The sequence below is a fragment of the Erythranthe guttata genome, chromosome 8 (assembly GCF_056151865.1).
Source record: "Erythranthe guttata isolate IM_541 chromosome 8, IM_541, whole genome shotgun sequence".
NCBI lineage: Eukaryota > Viridiplantae > Streptophyta > Magnoliopsida > Lamiales > Phrymaceae > Erythranthe > Erythranthe guttata.
In genome coordinates this window covers 10330723-10353205 of record NC_142540.1, presented here as the reverse complement: position 1 = coordinate 10353205, position 22483 = coordinate 10330723, and the positions used below count along the sequence as shown (strand labels likewise).

General features: G+C 35.1%; 1 long non-coding RNA gene across 1 annotated transcript; it reads right to left on the bottom strand.

Moving 5' to 3' along the window:
* Window positions 1–1822: 1822 nt before the first annotated feature.
* Window positions 1823–12349, bottom strand: LOC105973571 (uncharacterized). Its single transcript, XR_016033115.1, has 3 exons — window positions 11508–12349; window positions 8471–9013; window positions 1823–2145 (listed from the first exon to the last, which is right to left on the bottom strand). It is a non-coding gene; the product is annotated as an uncharacterized LOC105973571 (long non-coding RNA).
* Window positions 12350–22483: the final 10134 nt, after the last annotated feature.

The window sequence follows — 22483 nt, the reverse complement described above, 5'->3', positions numbered from 1 at the left end:
TAGTTGCTAGACGCCAATCTTGATTCGTTGGGCACCGATTTGATCGGGATTAGGTAAAATGAGTTCTACTCTAATCGGGACTCTTGGGAGGAGTTCGTATAAGAACAATGTGTTGTTCGAATCACAAAGAGTTGTGAGCCCACGGCTAGCATACACCTGAACCATTGAGGGTCACACTTCTCGTGTAATATAGATCCTTGATAACAACAAGCATAGATTAATGTGTTAATCTTTGAACGATTGGATGTCGATATGATTGAATCCAAGATTCGTAATTGTGAATTGCGAATTGGAATAAACGTGGAGAAAAGGAGAAATGCGGAATTTAGTGAACTTTCTAAATTGGGAAGTTTCCCGATTTAGCAAGTCCACTGAATTGGAAGTTTCCAATTTTGGAAATTGGAAATTTCGAAGAGGCACTCGTATCGACGAGGACTTTGAGCTCGTCACAAATATAATTTTGTTATAATTTTGTGGACGATCGTTTATTAGAAACGAGGCCGTAAAGGGAATGGACTTAATGCATCAGTGGGTCAAGCCCAATGACTTAAGCCCGCTAGGGTTGAAAACCCTAGATATAAATAGACCTCAAAAGGAGTTTTGAGATCAGATTTTTCAGCACCAAAAACCCTAGCCGCTCAGCCCCTCCTCTCGGCCGTTGCATCTCCGCCGCGCCACCGCCGGTCTTCGCCGGAAACCGCCGGTTTTCTCCCGTTTATTCCTTCGTTTATTCTTGTTGTTTATCTAACTCGTTTACATCTAGTGCTGTAGTTCGAGTGGGTCAAAATATACGAGGTGAAACCTAATTGGAGAGGAGCTGCTGCCCCGACGAATCCGCGCACCGCCGCACGCGCCGCAACGCCGCTCACGCGCCGCCGCTGCCGCTGCCACGCGCCGCCGCTGCTGCTGCCGTTCGTTGCCATTCGCCGCTTGCTGGATCAGCTTGTTCCAGCCGTGAATTGCAGCCCGTGGATTGGTAATTTGCAGCTTGTACGTGACTCGTTTTAGGATTTCGTTTCGTCGAAATCTCACGCTACAAGAGGTAATAAATCGGAACTTTCGTAATTCGATTCGAACATGTTTGTATGATTATTAATTTGCAAGCATGAGTAATACGTGATTACATGTTTCGATTTTGTGAAATTAAAATAAGCATGTTTCCTAATTTTCGGTTTTACGCTTTTTCAATTAAATCGATAATTACCATATGTATGGCGGAAGCGTTAAGGTACGTTGACTATGTGATTAGTTTTGCATGTAATCGAAACTAGTTCGATATAAAATTTTAAATTCCGCTGCGTATACATGCACGATCCCCAACAGAGATTGCTACGGAAACCAATCCGTAAAATCCGGGGCAGCAGCGGTGGAGCGGCAGCAGCGGCGAGACGGGCCACGGCGGCGCGTGAATCTCACGCGCGGTCTTCGGGGCGGCGCGTGGGGTTGCGTGCGGCTTCGGCTCGTGTGCTGCTCCTCGATTCTTCGATCTTCGATCTTCTTCCTCTCGGATTTCACCTCGTATACTTGGATCTACTAAACACGTGGCACTAGACACGTAATAGTTAGAAATAACGGAAGAAAAAGAAAGAAGAAAAGAGTACCGAAAGGGATCGGCCAATTGATGGCCGATTCCGGCGATGATCCGGCGACGGCGGCGCGGTGGTGGCCGCGGGGAGAGTGGCTGTAGCACCCTCAATGATTTAAAAGAAATTTTAGAAAACACGGACTTTATTAAAGACTTTTGGAACAAATTTGAACTTTGAGAAAAACCACTTTAAAATTTTAGAACCATTTCCCTTTACTTCAAATCTAACCCACAATCGGAAAATAAGATTTTTCATAGAGAGTGTACCATAACATGAACGGGATTTTGAAAATAATCTCGAGGTGGCGGAATAATTCACATAAAACATCACCGGGGTTTAGAAAACACTCGTAAGACAGCGGAAGGAAATAAACTTTATTTAACATACCCCCGTTTAATAGATCGGGTTCCCAAATCAGAGTACAAAATTAAAAATCGATATCTTGGCTAGATATTTTAGAAAACGATGACGTGGTAAAATACGAGTTAAACAGTCAAGGCATCAACGCTCGTGATTCCTCGAACTCCACTCCGCCGGTTTCCTAAATAGCTTGGAGAACCTGAAAAGATAATTTGCATAAAAGCATGAGCCCAAACACTGGCTCAGTAAGGACATTAGTCTTAGTCTGACGAACTCACACCTCTCTCATCGCATCTCTCACGACCTATGGGAATCCTAAAATCATTCGTCTATGTTCTTTCCAACTAATTAGATTATCTCTATTCATCATCATAAACCGTGAAATACAAGCACGTCACACATATTCAAGCACATAATAACACATATACGCACATAATATGGTTTTGTTTCGAAAACTATTTGAAAATCATTTCGGAAATCTTTCTTGTAAATTAGTGCATAATCTACTAGGAAATCTGTGTTAGACATAAAATCCCTTTCAACGAAATTATCCTTTTTAAACAAAACGGAATTTCTTTTAAAAGAAAATCATTTTTCTTCCAAAATCATTTTTATGCGTAGATGCGTATGACGGGATCCCTATCAAAACCTTAACGTAAGCATCGGCAATAGACGTTTATATGCTGAGCCCGATCATTCGGTGGGAGCTAACCACCCTATAGTTCTATAGTAACTGTTGTTGGGATACCGGCCCCCCGTATCCCGTGTCTATTCAACCGTAGCAACGTCACAATTTCGACCTTTCTATAGTAGACCATGCAATACCAATTAATGACTCGATGAATGCACGCAAGTCGATGATCTTAATAGCAACACGATAATAATTCCAATTATATCATTCATATATTTTGAAGGAGTTAAATCACATAATTCGGAAGTAATTTCCGAGGATATAGTAAGCACATATAGATCAGACATTAGTAATAAAGACACATATACTTGTACACGTATACACACATAGGTACTTATATGCATATATATACCTATACCTATACGTATATACTCTAATTTATAACTATGGATTATAAGTTTCCTCAACCCGAAGGGAGTACGCCTATAACATCATAGGTCTAAACTATCGATATACATATAAATATACTTATACATATACATACTTATACCTCACAAGCGTAAATCACATAATTCAAATACACATAATGAAATTCATCGCTTCTTATTTAAAGAATCATCGGGAAATCTAATTCATTATAAGTACTAGCACATAGTAAGATCAAAGAACAACTTAGTATTCTAATCATAGATTAGTCTAAGAATATTTCTTAGATGTAGCTCAATACTCATGGGAAACTTCATCTATGTTCAATTATGTTAAGTTGTGCCTCAAGAGTTTAAACCATGCTCACAAAGGACCCTTTAATTCAAGTAGTTTACCTTTTTAGGAAAATCCGGCAGTTTTGACACTTTTAACTTTAAAAATACATATCTCTTAGACCATAACTTCAAAAATTATGAAACTTTAAAAAACTACTCCTGTATCAGTGGAAAAGATTCCTTTAAAACAGATTTCCAAAATAACCAGTATCCTAAGAGAAATAAGTAAAACAGTACAGTAGTATGGTCACACTTTCAGAAATAGAACCAACCACTTTAAAATTACCCAATAAATCAAACTTTTGTTAAAACACTGCACATCTTTGTCGAAGACTGGTTTTATAAGTTATAAATCCATTCCAAGTGGAATTAAAGACGTTAACTAGGAAAAACATCAATTTTAAAAGCAAATCCTCAGCTGACTCAAAAACTGTACAGGTTTAGTAAATAATTCATATCTTAATCATCTGAAATCCGATTGATGATTGAAATATATCAAATTAAAGAGAACAGAAAGATCTAGTTACCCATCAACTTTCGTGATTTTTGGAAAACAGGGCATCTGTGAAACATGCAGTAAACTCTGAGACTAAAAACCTGAAAATTCATTAGTAATCTATATCTACATCTTTGATCAAAACAGATCTGGCAGTTTAGGCACTATAACTTCAGAAATTCATATCTCCTAAAAAGTAGATCCAAACCTGATGAAATTTAGAACACATGTTCATATCTAAGTCTAGTTTATAGGGTTAAAACAGTTTATGAAGAAACTCATCTATGTAAGAGATATAATCAATTTAGTGCAGTAACATAAGCAGAAATTCAGAACAGATCCACTAACTTTAAAAATACCAAATAATTCATCACTTAATCCAAAAGTTACACAATTTTGTAGAATATTCGTTTCATAAGTACATAATCATATTCGAGTGAAATCACTTCAATAAGGGTAGTATAAAAAGCTATTTAACACATAATTCGTGGATGACTCCGAAACTGTGCAGATTCAGAAAACGATTCATAACTCACTCAATACAAATCCGATTTATGCATAATTTATATCCACATGAAGCTAACCGAAAGATATAGACTACCATAAAATTTCATAATTTTATCTTAGGGATTACCCGATGAGACATGCAATACAATCAGAAGCTACGAAACTGAAATTCAATTAGTGTTCATCAAGAACTTTATCTTCTAAAGCCCAAAATTAAAACTACTAACATATAATTCATTAAAACCCATATAATTTATATTAATTAGGTTATTATTTCAGTAAAGACCAAGGTCCTTACCCAAGAGCAAGAAATCAAAGATGAAGGAGTAAGAAAACCCAAGGCTCGATGGATATTCGGCGGGTTTGGCTTGGATGTTCTTGGATGGCTTTGGGGCTGAGTTTGAAGGATGTGAAGGGGTTGTTGCTTGAAGATAGAAGATGGAGTTTCTCTTTTCGAGAGGAGGAGAGGAATCGAAGAGAGAAGAGGAAGGGGCTTTGATGGGAGCTTCTTGACTCGAAGGGGAAGAACAGAATTCTTCTTTGGGGCTGTTTTTGCTCGATGGAGAGGGAGAGGAGAGGGAGAGGAGAGGGCCTTTTGGCTGATGTTTTGGTGTGAAGAGAATGTGAAGAGGAGGGGTTTATTTATAGGGGAGATGAGGCCCTTATTTGCAATATAAAAGACATTGGGGTTCTATTAGCAATTTGGGAGAACATACCTTGGGGGCTTCTTAGCAATATAGAAGAGAAGAGGGGAGTCCTTAGTAATTGATCAACTTAGGGAGTAACTCACTTTCCCTCACACACAACACACGGCCAATACACACACTACAACATATAATTCATATAAATTCCATAGGATACCAATTAAACTATAACGAAAACTAATTTCACATCATCTCAATCCTAGATTAATTATCAATTAAAGCACATCATTAAAATCTATGACTAAAGCACATAATTCATTAAATCACATAATTAGAATCAACTACTCAATTAATAATAATGTCTACTTCTAAAAATACTATAATGTATCTAAATCACATAAACACATAGAGAACGTACAAATTGCTACGCGATTCATGAAATGCGTGTATATTCGTATTTACTATATGTTCAATATAATCATATGTAAATGCTTATGAAAATGCGGGCTGTTACAATCTTCCCCCCTTAAATAAATTTTGTCCTCAAAATTTGAAAAGTTCCCCGTAAAAGACGATGAGACCAAGTTACAACATAGCGTTTCTTGAATAGGGGTTAACAATAATTAGGAAAACGTCTTCCTACCTTTTCAAAAGTTCGCCTTGATTCCAAAATATTTTGTAAATAAATAGGAAACATGCTTCTTGTAAAAATTCCGGTAAGAGTTTTAGCACTACTATGATAGCCTTTAGGGAAAATAGTAACCGAGTCGAGTTGAAAATTCTAATTATCATAAAAACAAAACTCAATTTTGAAATATTTTAAAAATTTCTCTTACCTTCTTTTGAAATGTTTTGAACACCTCTGGGCTGCATGATATGAAAGCGTTGTATGATATGCAACAATAATCTTATCTAGTTCTTATATGCACATAAGGTTTACATGAACACATAGTATCATAAACCCATAAACATCTAATATGCAAGACATGATATAGTTTAAGCTAATGAATCCATTTATACTACGAACAAGTTATAAACCAATCAGTTGTAAATTTGTAGATAATCACATAGATTTGTACAAACATAAATCAGGAATAAATTCACTACCAACTTCAAAGTTATACATTTCTAGAAAACTCATTTCCTATAAAACAAAAGTTTGCATGCATTTTTGAAAATATGCAAATCAAATCAGTGCGCTTTTTATGTATTTCATGAATGCACCATTAAGAATGCACCTAAGTTTCACACAAGATACAGATCATCCACTTCAATACATGGCACCGCATATATCCACATAGATTCTACCAAAAATGTTAGATGCAACTATACTCTAAAATGCACACACATGATTCATATAGTAAGAATTTAACTTTCAAATTTCTACCCATGCATATCTTATCGAACAAAAAAATTTTCAAACCCTTTGCTTAAAAGAAATATCAAAATTCAAAATCCTTCTGAATCCAAATATCATTAAGCATTCATCTGTTTTAGAAAAACAAACTTTCGAAAGTCATCATTTGAAAAATAATTTCTATAATTGACCCATCCAAAAGAGTCAATCAAAGTGATTAACATGCTAGAAAATAATTTCATTATGATGCATATAATAAATCACTCAGGCATATGGCATGGACTCAAGTATATCACATAATGCACGAAACTCACTACCAAAGAACACATTATTCATAAAATTCAATTTCAATTCTCAAAATCTCAATTAAGTCATATATTATCCTACCGTTAACTTCGAATATCCGAATTTCGAAAATCAAAGTATCGCACATAGTTGGGACCATAGAAATACAGGTACATGAGTTTTAAGAAAATTCAAGATAAGTTTTATCATAAAGCTGCGTCTATTTTGAAACAAAATATTTTATCAACATCGTGAATAATTTAAAACGTGCCTCTTTCAATCACCAACAAAGTTGAGAGGTTTTATCAAAAAGAACTTCGAGATCTTAAAATTAGAAACCGGTCTCAACTATTTTCGAGAAAACACTTTTAAAGAAGTATATACTTATAAATTCAAAATTATGAAATATCAAAGTATAATAATTTACTAAGAAAACTTGACTATGCACATAGTTCACATAATTTCACATAGTCAAAATAACAAATATCAAAATCTAAAGGCAACTAGCTCGATTAGATTCTATAGACACCTAGTTTGGTCCAAATTATCAATTACATGAATCGATGGGAATCTTCGAAAATAATTTAGTCACAAATATGCAATTATCAAGAAATCTGAACGTCATAAATGCAAATAGCATACACATATGCATACAGAGGTATGAGATTAATTAATCCACACCCGTAGAAAAATCATGTAATTCATATATATATGAATTTAAATTGCACATGTACTTAATTTGTTAACAAAAGTCGATCATACTTTGTCACATAAACTACCATACATGTCACATAATATTAATAGCACACTTAGTCAACTATTTCAGGAAATCGAACATATAAGATAGATTAACCAAGAAATGGGCATATGACAAGAACTAGTGAGAAATCTATAGTATATCACATAATTCTTTACCGATGAGATTCACGAAGTTGTAAAGTGACCTTAAAATAATTTGAATTAAACTTCATCGAGGGACAGCATGCTTAATTCTCACATTCGCATTGTTCAAGTATGTTTAAGTAAACCAGGATTAATGCGATCTAACCTTATATATAAGGTACAAATAACTAATTAATTTATACACCCATTAATTCAATTGCTATACTCCTAGATCATCAAGTCCATTCAAAATAAGTTAGAGACAACAATTCATACCAACCACTTCGTTCAAGTAAATTCAAGGAAAAATTCAAGAAAACGAGTTTCTCTTATCAAGAGAATTTCTTTTTAAATTAAAATCCAACTTAGTGAAAGTTTGAAAGTTTTATTGAAAATTCTTACTTGATTGAAAAATGGGTTCTATTCCTAAAACTTCGAAAGTTCAATCATTACACAATCATCATGACTTTAGATCTTCCAATTAAACAAACGTGCATAATCAACAAGCACAAAGGTAGAGCATAAATCAAAAAAAAATATTTATCAATTAAACAAAATATCAAATACTTTCCAAATTTATTTGATGGAAACGAATATTTTTCAATACACTAAATAATTCCACATGCAAATCTCAATCAACGATATTATAGCATGGAATATTCAAAGAAGGTTTGAATCACTTAACCAATTATAAATCACATAAAACTTAGTTCTAAATCAGAACGTAAAATATCAAACATTTCGGGGTACTTATCTCAATTATTTGATCAACAATATGGCATACACCAAATTACATAAAACTTCAAAATCACATAAATTATCTGCACCTCATTACTCATATTACATAGTGCAATTAAGAGATTGTAAATCTTACTACGATCAACTCGAGATATAGTCAATGAGTAAATTTATATAAAATTCTAAGTTCTCTAATTCAAGTCCTTATAACTAAGAATCATACCTTATTACTTAGGCCGGGAATGGGAGGAGGAATCACATGTGCCTTGAGCCATAACGAGGAACCCAGTCTATTAAACACTGCTTTGATACCACGTTGTAGCACCCTCAATGATTTAAAAGAAATTTTAGAAAACACGAACTTTATTAAAGACTTTTGGAACAAATTTGAACTTTGAGAAAAACCACTTTAAAATTTTAGAACCATTTCCCTTTACTTCAAATCTAACCCACAATCAGAAAATAAGATTTTTCATAGAGAGTGTACCATAACATGAACGGGATTTTGAAAATAATCTCGAGGTGGCGGAATAATCCACATAAAACATCACCGGGGTTTAGAAAACACTCGTAAGACAGCGGAAGAAAATAAACTTTATTTAAGATACCCCCGTTTAATAGATCGGGTTCCCAAATCAGAGTACAAAATTAAAAATCGATATCTTGGCTAGATATTTTAGAAAACGTTGACGTGGTAAAATACGAGTTAAAACGCTCGTGATTCCTCGAACTCCACTCCGCCGGTTTCCTAAATAGCTTGGAGAACCTGAAAAGATAATTTGCATAAAAGCATGAGCCCAAACACTGGCTCAGTAAGGACATTAGTCTTAGTCTGACGAACTCACGCCTCTCTCATCGCATCTCTCACGACCTATGGGAATCCTAAAATCATTCGTCTATGTTCTTTCCAACTAATTAGATTATCTCTATTCATCATCATAAACCGTGAAATACAAGCACGTCACACATATTCAAGCACATAATAACACATATACGCACATAATATGGTTTTGTTTCGAAAACTATTTGAAAATCATTTCGGAAATCTTTCTTGTAAATTAGTGCATAATCTACTAGGAAATCCGTGTTAGACATAAAATCCCTTTCAACGAAATTATCCTTTTTAAACAAAACGGAATTTCTTTTAAAAGAAAATCATTTTTCTTCCAAAATCATTTTTATGCGTAGATGCGTATGACGGGATCCCTATCAAAACCTTAACGTAAGCATCGGCAATAGACGTTTATATGCTGAGCCCGATCATTCGGTGGGAGCTAACCACCCTATAGTTCTATAGTAACTGTTGTTGGGATACCGGCCCCCCGTATCCCGTGTCTATTCAACCGTAGCAACGTCACAATTTTGACCTTTCTATAGTAGACCATGCAATACCAATTAATGACTCGATGAATGCACGCAAGTCGATGATCTTAATAGCAACACGATAATAATTCCAATTATATCATTCATATAATTCGAAGGAGTTAAATCACATAATTCGGAAGTAATTTCCGAGGATATAGTAAGCACATATAGATCAGACATTAGTAATAAAGACACATATACTTGTACACGTATACACACATAGGTACTTATATGCATATATATACCTATACCTATACGTATATACTCTAATTTATAACTATGGATTATAAGTTTCCTCAACTCGAAGGGAGTACGCCTATAACATCATAGGTCTAAACTATCGATATACATATAAATATACTTATACATATACATACTTATACCTCACAAGCGTAAATCACATAATTCAAAATACACATAATGAAATTCATCGCTTCTTATTTAAAGAATCATCGGGAAATCTAATTCATTATAAGTACTAGCACATAGTAAGATCAAAGAACAACTTAGTATTCTAATCATAGATTAGTCTAAGAATATTTCTTAGATGTTGCTCAATACTCATGGGAAACTTCATCTCTGTTCAATTATGTTAAGTTGTGCCTCAAGAGTTTAAACCATGCTCACAAAGGACCCTTTAATTCAAGTAGTTTACCTTTTTAGGAAAATCCGGCAGTTTTGACACTTTTAACTTTAAAAATACATATCTCTTAGACCATAACTTCAAAAATTATGAAACTTTAACAAAATACTCCTGTATCAGTGGAATAGATTCCTTTAAAACAGTTTTCCAAAATAACCAGTAGCCTAAGAGAAATAAGTAAAACACTACAGTAGTATGGTCACACTTTCAGAAACAGAACCAACCACTTTAAAAATACCCAATAAATCAAACTTTTGTTAAAACACTGCACATCTTTGTCGAAGACTGGTTTTATAAGTTATAAATCCATTCCAAGTGGAATTAAAGAAGTTAACTAGGAAAAACATCGATTTTAAAAGCAAATCTCAGCTGACTCAAAAACTGTGCAGGTTTAGTAAATAATTCATATCTTAATCATCTGAAATCCTATTGATGATTAAAATATATCAAATTAAAGAGAACAGAAAGATCTAGTTACCCATCAACTTTCGTGATTTTTGGAAAACAGGGCATCTGTGAAACATGCAGTAAACTCCGAAACTGAAAACCTGAAAATTCATTAGTAATCTATATCTACACCTTTGATCAAAACAGATCTGGCAGTTTAGGCACTATAACTTCAGAAATTCATATCTCCTAAACAGTAGATCCAAACCTGATGAAATTTGGAACACATGTTCATATCTGGGTCGTGTTTATAGGGTTAAAACAGTTTATGAAGAAATTCATCTATGTAAGAGATATAATCAATTTAGTGCAGTAACATAAGCAGAAATTCAGAACAGATCCACTAACTTTAAAAATACCAAATAATTCATCACTTAATCCAAAAGTTACCCAATTTTGTAGAATATTAGATTCATAAGTACATAATCATATTCGAGTGAAATCACTTCAATAAGGGTAGTATAAAAATCTATTTAACACATAATTCGTGGATGACTCCGAAACTGTGCAGATTCAGAAAACGATTCATAACTCACTCAATACAAATCCGATTTATGCATAATTTATATCCACATGAAGCTAACCGAAAGATCTAGACTACCATAAAATTTCATAATTTTATCTTAGGGATTACCCGATGGGACATGCAATACAATCAGAAGCTACGAAACTGAAATTCAATTAGTGTTCATCAAGAACTTTATCTTCTAAAGCCCAAAATTAAAACTACTAACATATAATTCATAAAAACCCATATAATTTATATTAATTAGGTTATTATTTCAGTAAAGACCAAGGTCCTTACCCAAGAGCAAGAAATCGAAGATGAAGGAGTAAGAAAACCCAAGGCTCGGTGGATTTTCGGCGGGTTTGGCTTGGATGCTCTTGGATGGCTTTGGGGCTGAGTTTGAAGGATGTGAAGGCGCTGTTGCCTGAAGATAGAAGATGGAGTTTCTCTTTTCGAGAGGAGGAGAGGAATCGAAGAGAGAAGAGGAAGGGGCTTTGATGGGAGCTTCTTGACTCGAAGGGGAAGAAGAGAATTCTTCTTTGGGGCTGTTTTTGCTCGGCTCGATGGAGAGGGAGAGGAGAGGGAGAGGAGAGGGCCTTTTGGCTGATGTTTTGGTATGAAGAGAATGTGAAGAGGAGGGGTTTATTTATTGGGGAGATGAGGCCCTTATTTGCAATATAAAAGACATTGGGGTTCTATTAGCAATTTGGGAGAACATACCTTGAGGGCTTCTTAGCAATATAGAAGAGAAGAGGGGAGTCCTTAGTAATTAATAAACTTAGGGAGTAACTCACTTTCCCTCACACACAACACACGGCCAATACACACACTAAAACATATAATTCATATAAATTCCATAGGATACCAATTAAACTATAACGAAAACTAATTTCACATCATCTCAATCCTAGATTAATTATCAATTAAAGCACATCATTAAAATCCATGGACTAAAGCACATAATTCATTAAATCACATAATTAGAATCAACTACTCAATTAATAATAATGTCTACTTCTAAAAATACTATAATGTATCTAAATCACATAAACACACAGAGAACGTACAAATTGCTACGCGATTCATGAAATGCATGTATATTCGTATTTACTATATGTTCAATATAATCATATGTAAATGCTTATGAAAATGCGGGCTGTTACAGTGGCCGAGAGAGAGAGAGTGACGGCTAGGGTTAGGGTTGTGTTCTCATATGTGCAAGACCTATATATCTTGTATTAATAGTGTCTTGCATAAAACCCTAGCGGGCTTAAGTTGGACCGGGCCCAACAGCTTAAGTTCGCTAGTACTTTACTTGCTCGTCTCTCTCAATTCAATGACCGAAAAATTGCAACGATTAAATTTTCGGAATCATTATAAAGTCCTCGTCATTACGAGTGCCAACTCTCAATTTCCAACTTTCCAAAAGTGGAAACCCTAGTTCAGTGCACTTTCTAAATTTGGAAACTTCCCTATTTTGAAAGTCCACTACAATGTTCGCCTATTCTTTTCCTTTTTCTTATTCTCATTCGTAATTCCAAATTACGAATGTTGGACCCAATCGTATTGACTTCAATCATGCAAAGATAAACTATTTTATCTCTGACCGTTTATTCAAAGATCTCATGTGCACGAGTAGTGTGACCCTCGATGGTTCAGGTGTAAGCTAGCCGTGGGCCCACAACTCTTTGTGGTCAAAACTCGGCCCTTAGAGTTACGATTAAGATGAAGCTCGTTTCACCTTAATTAAACACCCAACGAATCAAGATTGGCGTCTAGCAACTACGCGTCATGATTCCCTATATACAAATGAAGTGCCTGCAAGAACCTTCAGATATAATTAACGTACAGTACGGTCCCTTCGATTCATATGTCCCGATTGAGCTAGAGGCATTGGTTCATCGAGACCTCTCTATATGTTCAATGACCGTGCGATCGTTCTAAGTGTTGTAATCGTTACGTGCATGACTTAGAGAATCAAATTCTCTAATCATCACTTAGTCAGCTCTGGCCAGAGACTTAGAATGATTACACACTTTCAGAACACACAGGACATCCAAGACTATTCTACCGATCGAATCCCCGACTACAATGCACAGACCTCCCACTAGATTTCGGACTGCACGAACACTGGCCCTTGGGATGGTCCTCGGAGGAACTCAGGGACAGGTCACGATACAGCTGGTCCTCTAGTGAAGTCACGGTGATGTCTAGGTCATAAGGACTAATGGTGTACAACTATACCATAGATATCTCTACTCGATTATTGAGAACCACTTAGAGATTTCTAGGGTGAGGGAGTTTAGTGAACTCGTCAACTTACGAGCACCCACTTATGCATGCCGATATCACAATACCGTTTACTGATGAGATGTAGTACACATACACTAAGTGCTAGTCTCTTAATGGAAAAGGCCGATATCCTCATTGGTGGCGTAACCCTTCGACTAGGAACACGTTTAATAGTTATAATACTTAAGTAAATATCTCACGATTCTAACGATCAATTACTAGTACTTGTAATAACTGTAAGGACTATATCTATGCTTGTGACAAAGGGACAAAGATATAGAATGCCAAGGTCTTTTATCATTAATACGAATAAAGGTTCGTTTATTACAATAATAAATACGAAAGACCACAGCCACATGTTGGCTTGTTGGTCACCTACTCTATCAATACGCACATAAGTTAAAGTACAAAAGCATGCACAAAAGTACTCACGCAAAAGTGGATTTGCAAAAATGATCATCAAAAACACAAACTACAATCCGAGGACATTAATAAAAATCAACAAACATGCATAAATACACTCGCTCAAATGGACATGCACAAACGTACATGTAAAAAAACATGTGCAAAAGTGCATTCGCAACAACGTTCTTAAAAACACGAACTACTATACTAGGACTTTAATACACATCAACAAACAACAGCAAAAACACTAGCTAAAAAAGATAAAGTGGAGTGTAGAAATAAAACTTTACGTTTACGTTTACGTGGAGTTTTTTTCGGATTAATTCATATTTCTATATTAATTTGTAGATTTGGTATCTTATAGGTACAAATAGAAAATTAGGTGTTCATGAAGCAAAAATGATCAATGAGTAAGAAAAGAGTTGCATTTAGGAAAATAAAATCACATTAGAAGAGAGAATCCCCGAACATCTTAAGTAGTGTCCACGAAGTAGAGCATAACTTTCTCATCCGGACTCCAAATCAACTGGTTCCGGCTGCATTGGAAAGCCATTTTAGCTGGCTACTATTCTAGTCATATGGCAAAATTCCAAATTCGGACTCGAACATGGTCAAAATTGGATTCGGAAAACGATCATGAAAATATGTACTATAGTTTGAGGACCTGAATGAGCATCAAGATACGTGCACAAAAACACTCGCTAGAAGAGATACGCACATAAGTTAAAGTACAAAAGCATGCACAAAAGTACTCATGCAAAAGTGGATTCGCAAAAATGATCATGAAAATACAAACTACAATCCGAGGACATTAATACAAATACACAAAGATGCATAAGTACACTCGCTCAAATGGACATGCACAAACGTACATGTAAAAAAATATGTGCAAAAGTGCATTCGCAACAACGTTCTTAAAAACACGAACTACTATACTAGGACTTTAATACATCAACAAACAAAAGCAAAAACACTAGATAAAAAAGATACAGTGGAGTGTAGAAATAAAACTCTACGTTTACGTGGATTTTTTTCGGATTAATTTATATTTCTATATTAATTGGTGAATTTGGTATCTTATAGGTACAAATCGAAAATTAGGTGTCCAGGAAGCAAAAATGATCAAAGAGTAAGAAAAGAGTTGCAATTAGGAAAATTAAATCAAATTAGAAGAGAGAATCCCCGAACCTCTTTGGTAGTGTCCACGAAGTCGAGCATAACTTTGTCATCCGGCTTCCAAATCAACTGGTTCCGGCAGCATTTGAAAGCTATTTCAGCTGGCTACAATTCCTGTCTAATGGCAAAATTCCACATTCGGACTCGAACATGGTCAAAATTGGATTCCAAAAGCGATCATGAAAATACGTACTATAGTTCGAGAATATGAATGCGCATCAAGAAATGTGCACAAAAACACTCGCTAGAAGAGATACGCACATAAGTAAACGTACAAAAGTATGCACAAAAGTACTCACGCAAAAGTGCATTCGCAAAAAGGAACATGAAATCACAAACTACAATCCTAGGACATTAATACAAATCAACAAACATGCATAAGCACACTCGCTCAAATGGACATGCACAAACGTACATGTAAAAAAACATGTGTAAAAGTGCATTCGCAACAACGTTCTTAAAAACACGAACTACAATACTAGGACTTTAATACGCATAAACAAAAAATAGCAAAAACACTAGCTAAAAAAGATAAAGTGGAGTGCAGAAATAAAACTCTACGTTTACGTTTACGTGAAGTTGCCAGAGTACGATTAACCTCTGGATTTGAAATCACTGCTTATATACCTGGTATTGGCCATAATTTACAAGAACATTCTTCAGTCTTAGTAAGAGGGGGAAGGGTTAAGGATTTACCCGGTGTAAGATATCACATTGTTCGAGGAACCCTAGATGCTGTCGGAGTAAAGGATCGTCAACAAGGGCGTTCTAGTGCGTTGTAGATTCTTATCCAAGACTTGTCATTTTTTCAAATCTCGCAGAACAGAATGGGTAGAAGTTCCTAGGGAATTCATTAGAGGAATGTTTCCAATCAAAATAGTTTGTTCTTGCATATCCCTACTGGTTTTCCAAATTAATCCCGCGGATACATATAATTCAGAAGAATATGTGAGTGATTCATACACAGCATTTCTTTCCTTTATCACTGGTTCTACCAATTGATATCTTTCCACAAATAATTGAAATTCGATTTCATAATCTGTATCTTCAATTTTTGGAAACTTATAAAGTTCTTCTGTCAAACCCTGATCGATGAACCTACAAAATCCTTCAAATTGTATCTGATTAAATCCAGGTATTGTAGACACCAGATGAATTTATGTTTCTATAATAATTGGTGGATTTGGTATCTTATAGGTACAAATACAAATTAGGTGTCTAGAAAGCAAAAATGATCAAAGAGTAAGAAAAGAGTTGCAATTAGGAAAATAAAATCGCATTAGAAGAGAGAATCCCCGAACATCTTTGGTAGTGTCCACGGAGTAGAGCATAACTTTCTCATCCGGATTCCAAATCAACTGGTTCTGGCAGCATTGGAAAGCTATTTCAGCTGGCTACGATTCCTAAGAAATGGCAAAATTCCAAATTCGGACTCGAACATGGTCAAAATTGGATTCCAAAAGGAATCATGAAAATACGTACTATAGTTTGAGGACATGAATGAGCATCAAGATACGTGCACAAAAACACTCACTAGAAGAGATACACATAAGTTAAAGTACAAAAGCATAGACAAAAGTACTCACGCAAAAGTGGATTCGCAAAAATGATCATGAAAACACAAACTACAGTCCGAGGACATTAATACAAATCAACAAACATGCATAAGTACACTCGCTCAAATGGACATGCACAAACGTACATGTAAAAAAACATGTGCAAGAGTGCATTCACAACAACGTTTGTAAAAACACGAACTACTATACTAGGACTTTAATACGCATCACCAGACAACAACAAAAACACTAGATAAAAAAGATACAGTGGAGTGTAGAAATAAAACTCTACGTTTACGTTTACGTTTACGTTGATTTTTTTCCGGAATAATTTATATTTCTATATGAATTGGTGGATTTGGTATCTTAAAGGTACAAATCGAAAATTAGGTGTCCGGGAAGCAAAAATGATCAAAGAGTAAGAAAAGAGTTGCAATTAGGAAAATAAAATCAAATCAGAAGAGAGAATCCCCGAACATCTTTGGTAGTGTCCACGAAGTCGAGCATAACTTTCTCATCCGGCTTCCAAATCAACAAGTTTTCGCCGGCATTGGAAAGCTATTTCAGCTGGCTACAATTCCTGTCTAATGGCAAAATTCCAAATTCGGACTCGAACATGGTCAAAATTGGATTCCAAAAGCGATCATGAAAATACGTACTATAGTTCGAGAACATGAATGCGCAACAAAAAACGTGCACAAAAACACTCGCTAGAAGAGATACGCACATAAGTAAAAGTACACAAATATGCACAAAAGTACTCACGCAAAATTGCATTCGGAAAAAGGATCATGAAATCACAAACTATAATCCTAGGACATTAATACAAATCAACAAACATGCATAAGCACACTCGCTCAAATGGACATGCACAAACATACATGTAAAAAAACATGTGTAAAAGTGCATTCGCAACAACGTTCTTAAAAACACGAACTACAATACTAGGACTTTAATACGCATAAACAAAAAATAGCAAAACACTAGCTAAAAAAGATATAGTGGAGCGTAGAAATAAAACTCTAAGTGGAATTTTTTTCGGATTAATTTATATTTCTATATTAATTTGTGGATTTGGTATCTTATAGGTACAAATAGAAAATTAGGTGTCCAGGAAGCAAAAATGATCAAAGAGTAAGAAAAGAGTTGCAATTAGGAAAATAAAATCAAATTAGATGAGAGAATCCCCGAACATCTTTGGTAGTGTCCTTAAAGTCGAGCATAACTTTCTCATCTGGACTCCAAATCAACTGGTTCCGGCGGCATTGGAAAGCTATTTCAGCTGGCTGCAATTCCTGTCTAATGGCAAAATTCCATGTTCGGACTCGAACATGGTCAAAATTGGATTCCAAAAGCGATCATGAAAATACGTACTATTGTTCGAGAACATGAATGAGCATCAAGATGCGTGCACAAAAACACTCGCTAGAAAAGATACTGTTGGGTGCTAAATACCAACACGCAAGTGTACGTATCGCAAACAAGTAGTAAAGTAGACTCGTGAGAGTCGGATGTCGATCCCACAGGGAATATGCAAATTATTTAATCCTAAGTACCAAATTTTAACAATTACGATTTTTATCCAACCCACGCAGGGTTGTCAAATTAATTAACTAAATAAATTAAACTAATTAAGAAAGCAATTAAACACGAGAAAATATCAATATAAAACGGATCTAGGATCTTAGCTTCCCCCTATGCGATAATTCTTCACCCAATTAATCTCCTATCATGCAAGTTACGATTCCCGATTATTAACCCAAGACACGAAATTACTCATAACCAGCTGTCGTTGTATTATAAGTCTATTATTCATAAAAGATTCACTATATGTCTATGCCAACCTAGTATAAATAAAGCATTAAATAACAAGTCTTGTAAACGGCTACCTAAGGTATTATCTATATGTCTACGATAATACATGCAATTAACACACTCATCCGGTGACAACTACTCGAAGGCTCTTCTATCCCTGTTCTAATTATTAAAACGATATGTCAATCAATTCTAACAATAACAAATAGCAACATAAATTAGCTACGTTCATGCGCTAAATAAGATCAAGATAGAAGAAATAATCGAAGAATTAAACTTGCATAAAAGTAGAAAAATAGGTTCGAATTACCACATAGGGTTCCAATAAAATCCTAGAATAAAAACTTAGCTACTCATGTTCTCATGTTCTCTACGAAAAGCATAATAAAAATACGAAAAATCATAAAAGCTATAAATAAAAATAAAAGAGGAGAACTATGATGAAGATTCGTCAAGTCTTCGTCTTCGTTCTTGTGCTCCTTGATTGCGTGTAGAAAGATGAAAGATAAAAACTAAAGATAAAAGATTAAAGATAGATCTAATTGTGTGCTTTTGGCTTTTAAATAGGGTTCAAAAATATAATAGGGCGGGTTTCCTTGTGTAATTAAACTTCCTTCACTGCGCCACCTCGCCAATCCGGACGGCCGTGCGAGAATACGCTTTAAAATCCGGACGGCCTTCCGGTCCTTAATTCTCCAGAATTTCGATATTTTCACTTTTGGCCCACTTTTTCTCCGAATTTGCAGTTTTCACCCCACAAGTTGCCAATTCTTCAATTTGCACCTAAAATACAAATAATTACCATTTTAAGCACCAATTATCGTTAAAACACACCAAAAGTTCCAATTAAAAGGTACAATTAAGTGTATAAATATACACTTAACACACCCCCAAACTTGAACTTTTGCTTGTCCTCAAGTAAAATCAATTTAAGAGCACAAAACACGACTATACATCTCATTACATAGATCGATTGGTCAACTTCGCGTTTTCAGAACTTGCAATTATGATGATAATTCCTAGGTATTCACAAGCTTAACATTCAACGGCACTTAGTCACTCACTATTACCAAAAACCACAAATCATACAATTGCTTCAAATATCCAATATTTGCAAGTTAAAAATAGAGAGAATTTATACTTACATTCATATATTTGACTCCAAATACTCACCAAATTAATTTACTCACCTAATATTGAACAATAAGCTATTGGGATCATTGGGACTTTGTGGCTTTCAATTGTTAGGCTCTTTGGTCCGAGGTAGGTAATATGGGTATGTGTGGCTAATTTTCTGGAATTGAGGTGATTACGCCAAAATTTGAAAGATAGGCGTTTGAAACAATTAATTCACCTCTAGGGACTTAAATAAACTCGATTCTCCAAAATTCACACGTCAACACTTTTGCCTTTTAGGCAATGGATCGAGTTTTCAACCCAATTCACAACTAGTCCCTATTTCTCCCTTCTATACTAAATCCACCAATTAAAACAGAAATATTAATTAATCTAATAAAAAATCCACGTAAATGTAATCGTGGAGTGTTATTTCTAAACTCCACTGTATCTTTTGTATCTAGTGTTTTTGCTGGTTGTTTGGTTATGCGTATGAAAGTTCTAGTGTTGTAGTTCGTGTTTTTAAGAACGTTGTTGCGAATACACTTTTGCGCATGTTTGTTTACATGTACGTTTGAGCATGTCCAGTTGAGCGAGTGTGTTTGTGCATGTTTGTTGATTTGTATGAATGTCCTAGGATTGTAGTTTGTGGTTTCATGATCCTTCTTGCGAATGCACTTTTGCGTGAGTAATTTTGTCCATGCCTTTGTACTGTTACTTATGTGCGTATCTTTTCTAGCGAGTGTTGATGTGCACGTATCTTGATGCACATTCATATCCTCGAACTGTAGAACGTATTTTCATGATCGCTTTTGGAATCCAATTTTGACCATGTTCGTGTCCGAATTTGGAAATTTGACAATAGACAGAAATTGAAGCCAGCTGAAATAGCTCTCTAATTACGCCGAAACTAGTTGATTTGGAGTCCGGATGAGAAAGTTATGCTCGACTTCGTGGACACTACCGAAGATGTTGAGGGATCCTGTCTTCTAATTTGATTTTATTTTCCTAATTGCAACACTTTTCTTACTCTTTGATCATTTTTGCTTCATGGACACCCAATTATCGATTTGCACCTATAAGATAATAATTCCACCAATTAAAACAGAAATATAAATAATCCAATAAAAAAACAACGTAAACGTAAACGTAGAGTGTTATTTCTAAACTCGACTGTATCTTTTGTAACTAGTGTTTTTGCAATTTAGTTGGTTATGCGTATGAAAGTCCTAGTGTTGTAGTTATTCTTTTTATGAACGTTGTTGCGAATGCACTTTTGCGCATGTTTTTTTAAATTTACGATTGTGCATGTCAATTTGAGCGATTGTGTTTGTGCATGTTTGTTGATTTGTATTAATGTCCTAGGATTGTAGTTTAAGTTTTCATGATCCTTTTTGCGAATGCGCTTTTGCGTGAGTACTTTTGTACATGATTTTGTATTGTTACTTATGTGCGTATCTTTTCTAAGGAGTGTTTTTGTGCACGTTTCTTGATGCGCATTCATGTCCTAGAACTATAGCACGTATTTTCATGATCGCTTTTGGAATCCAATTTTGACCATGTTCGAGTCCGAATTTGGAAATTTTACGTTAGACATGAATTGTAGCTGTGAATTGTAGCCAGCTGAAATAGCTTCCTTATGACGCCGGAACCTGTTGATTTGGAGTCTGGATGAGAAAGTTATGCTCGAGTTCGTGGACATTACCGAAGATGTTGAGGGATCCTCTCTTCGAATATGATTTTATTTTCCGAATTGCAACTCTTTTCTTACTCTTTGATCATTTTTGCTTCATGGACACCTAATTATCGATTTGTACCTATAAGATACTAAATCCACCAATTAAAACAGAAATATAAATTAATCCAAAAAAAAATCCAAGTAAACGTAAATGTAGAGTGTTATTTCTAAACTCCATTGTATCTTTTGTATCTAGTGTTTTTGCTGTTTGTTTGGTTATGCGTATTAAAGTCCTAGTGCTGTAGTTCGTGTTTTTAAGAACGTTGTTGCAAATACACTTTTGCGCATGTCTTTTTACATGTACGTCTGTGCTTGTCCAGTTGAGCGAGTATGTCTGTGCATGTTTGTTGATTTGTATTAATGTCCTTGGATTGTAGTTTCTGTTTTCATGATCCTTTTTGCAAATGCACTTTTGCGTGAGTACTTTTGTGAATGCATTTGTACTGTAACTTATGTGCGTATCTTTTCTAGCCAGTGTTTTTGTGCACGTTTCTTGATGCGCATTCATGTCCTCTAATTGTTGCACGTATTTTCATGATCGCTTTTGGAATCAAAATTTGACCATGTTCGAGTCCGAATTTAGAAATTTGACGTTAGACAGGAATTGTAGCCAGCTGAAATAGCTCTCTAATGCCGCCAGAACCGTTAGATTTGGAGTCTGGATGATAAAGTTATGCTCGACTTCGTGGATACTACCGAAGATGTTGAGGAGTCCTCTCTTCTAATTTGATTTTATTTTCCTAATTGCAACTCTTTTCTTACTCTTTGATCATTTTTGTTTCATGGACACCTAATTATCGATTTGTACCTATAAGATACTAAATGCACCATTTAAAACATAAATATAAATTAATCCAAAAAAAAATACGTAAACGTAAACGTTGTGTGTTATTTCTACACTCCACTGTATCTTTTGTATCAAGTGTTTTTGTTGTTTGTTTGTTATCCGTATTAAAGCCCTAGTGTTGTAGTTCGTGTTATTAAGAACGTTGTTGCGAATGCACTTTTGCGCATGTTTTTTTACATGTACGTTTGCGCATGTCCATTTGAGCGAGTGTGTTTGTGCATGCTTGTTGATTTGTATTAATGTCCTAGGATTGTAGTTTGTGTTTTCATGATCCCTTTTGCGAATGCGCTTTTTCGTGAGTACTTTTGTACATGCTTTTGTACTGTTA